This window comes from Sylvia atricapilla, chromosome 5, assembly GCF_009819655.1.
Source record: "Sylvia atricapilla isolate bSylAtr1 chromosome 5, bSylAtr1.pri, whole genome shotgun sequence".
NCBI classification, from domain to species: Eukaryota; Metazoa; Chordata; class Aves; order Passeriformes; family Sylviidae; genus Sylvia; species Sylvia atricapilla.
In genome coordinates, this window is record NC_089144.1 from 15,710,734 (window position 1) to 15,719,516 (window position 8,783).

Consider the following 8,783-nt stretch of genomic DNA (forward strand, 5'->3'; position numbering starts at 1 on the left):
TCTTGCTTTGAAAGCAGATGTTTGGGATTGAGACAAACTCCCTGCACTGTTTGCTGTACACACCTTCTGCTTTTCTGTTCGGCTGTGATAAGCTAGAGAAATTTGCTCTGCAGCTTTCAGTAGTGTATATTGTGCCTCAGTATTCATTCTTCATCCTTACACATCAATGTACAACAGCAACAAATAGAGAAGAAAACCGATCCTTCCATCATTTCCTCACTTAAGGAGCCAAAGCACAGTAACTCATCTTCACCAAGCAGGAAGGATTTGATTTTAAGTACCATTGAGGAGATAACTGTCTGTGTTACGACTTTCATAATGGTGCTCGTGTTGCCATTTAGGAAAGTAATGAGCTGTAGCAAAGTCCACAGGAAGCAAAGGACACAGGAGCTTCAATCTCCTGAGGACAGCACAGCAATTTATCTGTACTTGGAAGTGTAAAACTCTTTAGGGAAATAAAAAAACCCCCAACAACCTGAAAACCAAATCACAGACATGTGAATTTGTAGACAGATACCTTAAGAAAATCAGCCCATTTCCCCCTTCACATAAATTTTACTGTGTGAGTTTAATCAATCTTTAGCCTAAGCAGTTGTTTTATCTAAGGACAGAAAATCTTTCCATGTGAAAAAATCTCTTAACTTCACTGAAAGTTGCACAGGTTGTTGGGATGTTATACTGGGGAAGGTATTTTTTTGCCATAAATCCGTGTTTACCTTTTTTCAAGCTGAGAAAGCTTTATGAGATTAAATATATCTGCTTTTTGTAGATGTCACTAGAGGACTCTAAACACAAATTGCAATTCCAAAACAAACCTGGACACTGCAAACAGTATTACCCAGGGCATTCATCTTAAGAAGATAGACAGCACAGAGGAGCACAGCTAAATGCACCTTTTTTCTCTAAGAAGGAGCACCTAAAAGACCTTCGGGCCTGAACAGTGCTAGTAACTTCCTTAGATGCACCAATTCTCTTACTTTTTCCTCAGTTATGTGAGGGTCACATTCTAAAAAGTACATCAAGTCAGCTTTTCCTTAAAGCTTTGAGTTCAATTTGCAAAATAATAAATAGAGTCTTGAAATAAACACCTTGGATTTCATGAGGTCTGAGAAAACCTCACTTCTGACAAGATTACAGATTGTATGAGCCATCAGATCAACTGACCACAATGATTCAGACTGTAGTTATCCAAAGCATCCTTGCCTATTAAAATAGTTTTAGGAAAAAAATCAGATTAATAACAGAGATTTATTATATCAACTGACTCTCCAGTCAGCCAAGTTCAGCCCTAAAGACCAGGATAAAACTGCCTTTTGCTGTTTCCAGGTTTTACGTGTATCCACCCTTGCCTACAGCACCTGGGCCACAGGGTGCACACACAGAGCTGTGACTGCTCAGTGCCTGTGGTGCCCTGCCCACCTCACCTGCAGGGCTGGCGTGGGCTACAGGTGTGCCCAGCTCTCCCACAGACTGGGAGAAGATCCACATCTCCCAACACCTTCTATCCAGCAGCTCCAGGGTCAGCATGCTCCTTTGGGAACAGGCAGGATTGGTCTCCTGATGATTAATTCAGTGGAGTAGCTCGGTACCAAGTAAGAAATATCAGCACTAATACCAACATTTTAATTGGGCAGATTCAGTAAAAGAAGTCTTATCCCTGGAAGATGGTGCAGCAACCATGCAAAGCCAGGCTCTTCTGGGCCTGACAAATGTGGAACTGAGGTGGCTGAGAAAGCCACACTCCTGAACACCAGCAACACCACTGCTCTGACCCACACTTGGGAGACTCCCCTTCCAGCTCACCTCAGCACCTGAGCCACAGAAATACGTTCTACAGATTTCTTTGACAATTTAGTTTTTATTTTAAGATTGGCAGATGTAAAGGACTGACCCATCTCATATCTGTCTGCTGTGAGATCTCATTGCTCAGGATCCCAAATGAGTCCCCATGGCAGGGGCTTGGGATTTGATGATCAAGGCCCCTTCCAACCCAACCATTTTATGCTTCTGTGATGTCTGATGGGCCCCTCCCATGCTACTGAGCTAATAAATTAATAAAAGCTTCTCTGAATGAAAAAAAGCCCACTCCTTCTAACTAATGACTACACATAAACAAAGTGACAAACTTGTTCCTGTGTCTTCTCTGATTTCTACTGAACAAAAATGGAACTTCAGAGAGATATAATATACAATTGCTTTATTAGTAGGATAGGATAGTAGCAGCTTTGAAGATTTATTTATGTTCTTAATAAAGGTTTTCAAGTACCTGCTTAATAAAAGGAAATACCACATGAAATTGAGTAAAGGATTTATTTAAAGGTAATTTATATGCAGGTGGGACCCTTTTTTCACAAGATACGAGAATGGATGTGAGAATTCTACATTCTGCAAAGCTACAGTTATGACAGTGCAGAGAATTTTACAGTTAGAGCTGGTTCTTACTGTAAATCTTGGAGAGAAGACACTGCACTTACAACAGCCTATTACTACTTGTCATTGCCCTTTATTTCATTTCCCTCTCTCAGAGTGGAACTGTCTGGATACCCAAGGATATTATGAGCACTTTTCCTTTATTAAACTATTCTAAATCCTTTTAGTATAAGCCTTCATAAAACCTTACACATATGCATTATAAAATTACAGGGAATAAGTTCCATATGAAAAATTCATCATATTTCTTCTTACCATTTTTTAGCAGAGATTCTGACATTAGCCATGAGTGCAACAGACATTGTTTTATTTCTTCATTGTGGAAGGGGAAAAAATCAACTTTTTGCTTTTGGTTAAGAAAGAATTTTTTACATACTCCCTCTTCGCGGTCTCCCCCTTGCAAAACCAAAAAAGGATTTTAGACAGACAAAAAGTAACCACAATTATATGGAGTGTGTCATTGATAAATTCCAGGGGAATACAACAAGCTAGGTAGGCACATACCATTAGATCTAGCTGTTCAAAATCTTAAAATTCTAGCCAAGATTAAGCTGGACTATTTGACCACACCAGCCCTCAAGACTGCATTTAACTTTTAAAAGGCTCATTCTCACTCTAGCCTTAGAGTAGGAAAATAACTCTTTCAAGAGAGCATTTACACAGCAGCCTATCTTTAAACATGTGCTTAAGTCTCTTGAAGTCACTAAGTACAGACAGACTGAGAACAGGCCCAAGTCTTTTATTTTATGACAGCCTCAGTTTTGTATAATTTTAGTTAATCCTAGGCTTTCTGTTTTCAGTGCATTTAGGCATGAGTTATACTGACATAAGATGAGATCACACTTGCTGCTGCAGTGTCTTCAGGAATTTTGGAAGAGGATGTTCCAGGAAAATTGCTAACTTCTGCCCACCCCCTTGGAGAAAAAAAAAAAAAAAACAAAACAAAACAAGAAAGCAACAACAACCCAGTACGTCACTGGAGTATGTTTAGATGTTACAGAGGTTTTAGCCTCCCTTCTGCTGCATGACATCTGCTTCCTGCAAGTCTCCTGCTTCTCTGACCAACTAAATTGGAAACAGTTTAATTATGGTTATTTATTTTGCTTTTAAACTGACCACATTATAAGAAAAAGCTAACACACTCTTCTGTTTATAGCAGCACAGGAAGAAAAATATGCAAGGAACTACAGAAAAGGATAAGTGTTACTGAAAGCTGAGTAATACCCACAGTGTGAAATTCATGCAGTGCAGAAAGCCCTCACGAGTTACATGTCCTCGTGCACATATAAGCTCTAAAGCATGAATTTGTCTTTAGCCATGCATGTTCTGAGCCATTTAGAATTTGTCCTGAAAATTAAGTTTGAAAATAAATATCTTTCACGTCCTATGCTGAGTCTCATGAGGGAAACTATAAGGGAAACGCTCAGGTACCAGCAGAGCTCTGAACATTAATCACATTTTCCAGTTACATTGTGGGGAAGTGCAATGACTTAGTTAAAGCCAGTATAAAGTCCCAGGCTTAAACCACCAACACCCATCACGCTGATAGTCAATTGAGTGAACAATTCCACCCAGATGGAAATCCAGGTTCTTCTGGGCTTACTGTTATCTATTCTGCCCATTAGGTTATGTGACTTCCATAAATTATTTTGCAGTTCCCGTTAAAAGAAAATAAATCCACATGATGCTAAATGCTGCCTCCCAGCTGTAACGCAAAGTGGAATTTTGGACCACAGCACCGCTTCCTGACTCATCCTGGATCCCCTCCATGTGACGTTGGATCCATCTAAGCTGGGGAGAGCAGAATAGAAGGGCTGTGTTTTTTGGCTTTTTTTCTTTTTGATTTTTTCTTTTTTTCTATCACCCACTGTCAGATAACACGTGCATGTTCTTGCAGCATGTGTAAAAAAACCAACAATACCAGAGAGGGGCCTTCCTGAATACACAAGGCTAGAAAGGAGAAGATAAAAGGACTAAAGATTTGTACAGGGACTATTCAAATAATGACTCACTGCCATTGCTAAGTTTATAAAATATATAAAACCCAGACAGAAATGTTGGGGCGGGGGGAAACTGTGCTGAGAAGTGCGACAGAGGTGCAGCACTATAAAAAAGTCAAAAATAGCACACCCATGGAGCAAAATTTCTTTCACACATGAATACAGCCACTTCTCATCTCATGCACACAGCTTTACTGTGAGCTGCTCTGTTGCCTGTTTGCAGCTGGAGAAAATCCAGAAAGCAAAGAAAACAAACACATGGCACGTTCCCTGCGTCTGTCTGATTTAATGGCGTTTAGCACACACCTTTGGCTCTTTCCAGGGGTTAAAAAGACAAAGGGCCAAACACAGGTCCAGCAATGCCGCAGGCTGCCCTGCCAAGAGAGCGCGGTGGGAAAGCCTCCCTAACCAGCCCCAAAGGATTCCCTCATGGAGGAAACCTCAAAGAGCACAGAGGTGGCTCAGTGGCCAATTCCAGCACCAGGGGTTTTAGCCAAAGAAATCCTGGCGTTCCTGATTCCCAGCTGATGAATCAGCCTCTCTGGATCCACAGGTGACTACAGGCATGTCCTCACTGCAGTGGCATACAATGAAGCGACATCTGAAATTACAGCTGCTGGGCTTTTAACAGCAAAAAGAATGAGAGGAAAAGCAAAACAGGGATTAAAAAGAATCCAGAAAGACATCATTATTTTGGCCACCCTGAGCTAACAGCAAGCTCACAGGGCGACTCAAATGATTATGGCTTTCTGCCCGTTAAACTGCAAAGATCCTGACCCTGTGGGACATTCACTCCTCTGCTTGTTTTGTGACACGTAAGAGAGGCTGAGCATATATAACCCTTCCGCTAGGATCAAAATAAGGACAGGTGCTGTCGGGAGCATTTCATTCTTTGCCTTTGCTTTTCAATACCTTGCTGTTTACATGGTTAGATGCTTAATTACTATTACTTAATCTCTGAGTAATAAAGGTGCAGTATCCTCAAACACTTTAAAGGGCTCTTTCCCAATGAACAACATCTATTTCCATTTAACACTCTAGCTTAATTAAAACTTTGCCCCCCCTAGGGCCTTGTTTCACTTAATTCAATTGCCAAATCCCAGCAGAATGTCCAGGCTGCAGCACAATTTGCATAATGAACACAGCGGTATCTACAGTGAAAACATCACCCCTCAGAAAACAAAACAAAAATAAAAATTGGGAAGCAGAGTAAAATCAGAGCAATTACAATGTTTGGAAGGTTGGTTGATGGCACAACCTGCAGTTGGGAAAGAAGCAAGTAGAGCCAGTACTTGGGGTCAAAAAGAGGTATCAGTCTTCTGGGGATCTGACCATAGCTACTCACCAAGACAAAGCTGAGGGCAGGAATACAACTCGAAATTACATCTTCCTCCTATTAGTCACCTTACTCAGTACTACTGAAAGGCACTTCTCCCTTCTTGGGATTACTGTCCCAGAAGCATCTACCAGCTTTTGTAATAGAAGTCATTCTTGTATTTTCAGACACAGCAGAGACTGGTGAAGCTGCTATTTCCATTTCTGGTTAAAGCACTCAATGGGCAGAGCCCACACACTGACTGGAGATTTGGAGTCACAAGACTTCTGCCTGGTCTAAGCACAACTCTCAGTGCTTCAGCACTTCACCTAATGGGAGCCTGCTCTGCTGCCCACACCCTGAGAATCCCTGCTGGATCGATCCAGGCATAAGAAGAGGGAAAGCAAATTTAGTTCCTGGATCTCAGGCTAGCCTGGATGTCTAAGCCAAAATAAAGTTCAACTAAAAGTGAAGCCAAGCTGCTCAGCCTGATCAAGGCGAAAATGCTTCAATTTATGAGACATCTCAGAGCAGGACTTGTCTTGGAAATTTTAAGAAAAAGAGGTGTGGCACCTGCAGTATTAGGATATCTCTGTTTGACAGTAGGTTTACAATTATGGATTAAAATACCCCAATTCCTCTTCAAAAAACTATTTAGGTGCCTAACTTTCACAGAAGACTCTGGCCCTTGCACTTTGCAGGATATGACGTGCTTTTCTGCATCAAGCCCATAATAACCTAAATAAACTAATTAAAACGCAAAGATGAAAAATCACATCAATTATACTAATGAGGACTTGAAAAACAGTATGTGTTTGTGCCATTAGCATTAAACACCTCCAAATGGTAAACAGCGAAATCAAGTCTCTTCTTGTCCCTCAGATTTGCAAGTAAAAGAGAGAAAGTGACATGCTACAATTCTTCAAGTTCTTGTCTGCATCTTCCTGGCCTCTGTCAGAGACACACACACAGTGTGAACTGCTGCTTTCTCAGCTTCTGGTCCCATTTATCTCTATTATTCTTGGACAAGTTGCCCCAATTCAAGTCAAAGTGAAGCTCTTTCTGAGGAAACATAGGTGGCTGCTTTGTGCTCCCTCAGCACAGTCACCGATTACCTAACGTGCTCAGGAATGTTTCCCCTCTACAAGCAACAACTTTCATTTTGCAATATTCGCTGCAAAACAAGGAGCTTTCCCACCCTGGGAGTTCCTTCCCAGAGCGAAGCGGGAGGTGATCCCTGCGAGCAGAATGCTCCTCCAGCCCGCACCGCGGCCAGCCAGGTGCTCTGCGCTCCCAGGGACGGCCGCGCTCAGCCGCCGCGCTCCCGGCGATGTGGAGGACTGTGTAGAAGGGAAGGAATTCTGCCACCGCTCCAGCAAGCAACAGTTCTGCTGAGCAGCATGGGATGATCATGCCCTGCTGCCTTCCCAGAGCCCGGGGCCACCTCTGCGAACAGGAGCAGCCGCAGGGGTGCCGGGCTGAGCGCACCAACTCCTCTCCCATCTCACAGCCTCTACGCCCCGCTCCCCAAAACTAACTCCTTCTCCCCCTTCGGCCCCAAGCCCGGCCCTGGCAGAGCCCAGCCCTTCCCTAAGCCAGCCCCATCTCCCCGCTGACAGCGAGGCAGGTGGCCGGGGGCCGCCAGGTGCCGGCACCGCTCCGCTCCTGCCGGGGCAGCCCCGGCGGCGCCCGGGGCGGAGGAGAGCGGAGGGTCCGGGACAGGCAGAGGGGACCCCCGGCATCTCCCCACACCGCCCTCCACCCCTCCTCCGCGGCGGCGGAAGGTGCCCAGGGCCGCGGGGTGGCCGGTACCTGGCGGGGCCGGGCGCGGCGCGGGCTGGCGGAGGCGTTGCGAGCGCGGCGGCTCCTCCCCGGCGGCGGCGGCGGAGGGTCTCGCTCCTTCTGCGCCGAGTGTCAGACTTTCCCTCGGCCGCCCTCCCTCCATCCCGCCACCCCTTTCCACTCCCTCGCACGCACATGCACACCCCTCCAGCAAATGGGCTGCCGCCTGAGAGTGCGCCTGTGTGTCCGGGTGTCTGTCAGCCGGCGCAGGCACACACCCCCTGCTCCGCCGCCGCGCCCGCGGCCGGCCGCCGGACGGGGCTCCGGGGAGTGCCGGGCCGAGCACACAACACTCGCTGTGGCAGCGATGTGCCCGCCCGGGGACCCTGAGCCCGTGGGCATTCCCTGCGCACAGCCCTCTCCGGCACCGCCGGATCACACACCTGCCCGCTCGCACGGGAGCATCCCCACCTATCCCTGGGACCGCCGTGCGCGGCTGCTGCTCCTCGGGTACACGGCTAAAGCAGCCTCGGGTCCGCTCACGGTGTTCCCATGATAAATTCCCTCTGCAGGACGCTGGCTTGTAGACTGACTGGGTGAGAAAAGCCAGCTCGCCACACTCAGTGATAAGTGGCCCGGAGCTCAGGGCTGGTGCGCGTTTAAGAGTTTGCCCGTGTGCGGAGCTGTGGCTGCCGGGAACGCATCTGCCTTGGCATTTATTTGTTTTGCCTCCCGAATGTGCTACACTGGTGGTTCTCGGGCTTTCGCATGCTGCAGACCACTTCCTAAGAGAGAATTTCTCTCCTGGACCAGCCCACTCCCACACCAAACCATTCTCTCCAAGATATTTCCTTCTGCGGCTGCCCGAGGAAGAGCCTTCCTGCCCACAGGCTGAGAGCCACTGCACACATGGCACAGGCAGTATCAGACACTTCCAGACCAGACACACTGGGGTTCTTTCAGGAGCTCTGCTTCCCTCAGTGAAGGGCTCAGATTGAAAGCCTTCAGCTGGCAGCTCAGTTGTGGAACAGATCCTTGACTGTTGCTCCCATGAAATAACAGCAGAACCAAAGAAGTCCAGAAAAATGTATTGGAGTTTCCACCATGTAACTCACCTCAGCAGAACTTCATCCTCACCCACCATTCACACAGAAGTCAGATGGGTGGTCTGGCTATACACGACAGGAGCTAAATAAGGGGAATTTTTTAGGTTCACCAAAAGTCAACTTTACACCTTTTACCTACATTTTTTAAAC

The 8,783-nt window shown here is 46.0% G+C and overlaps 1 protein-coding gene across 2 annotated transcripts in view; it reads right to left on the minus strand.

Moving 5' to 3' along the window:
• The window catches only part of SEMA3D (semaphorin 3D), a 131,092-nt gene extending 122,966 nt beyond the window's left edge, over positions 1-8,126 (minus strand). The window contains exon 1 of one of the 2 annotated variants that reach the window (XM_066318764.1): positions 7,971-8,126. The gene's annotated coding sequence lies outside the window, so the exon portion shown is untranslated. The remainder of the gene's footprint in view (positions 1-7,970) is intronic. The other variant, XM_066318766.1, reaches the window with a different exon arrangement.
• Positions 8,127-8,783: the final 657 nt, after the last annotated feature.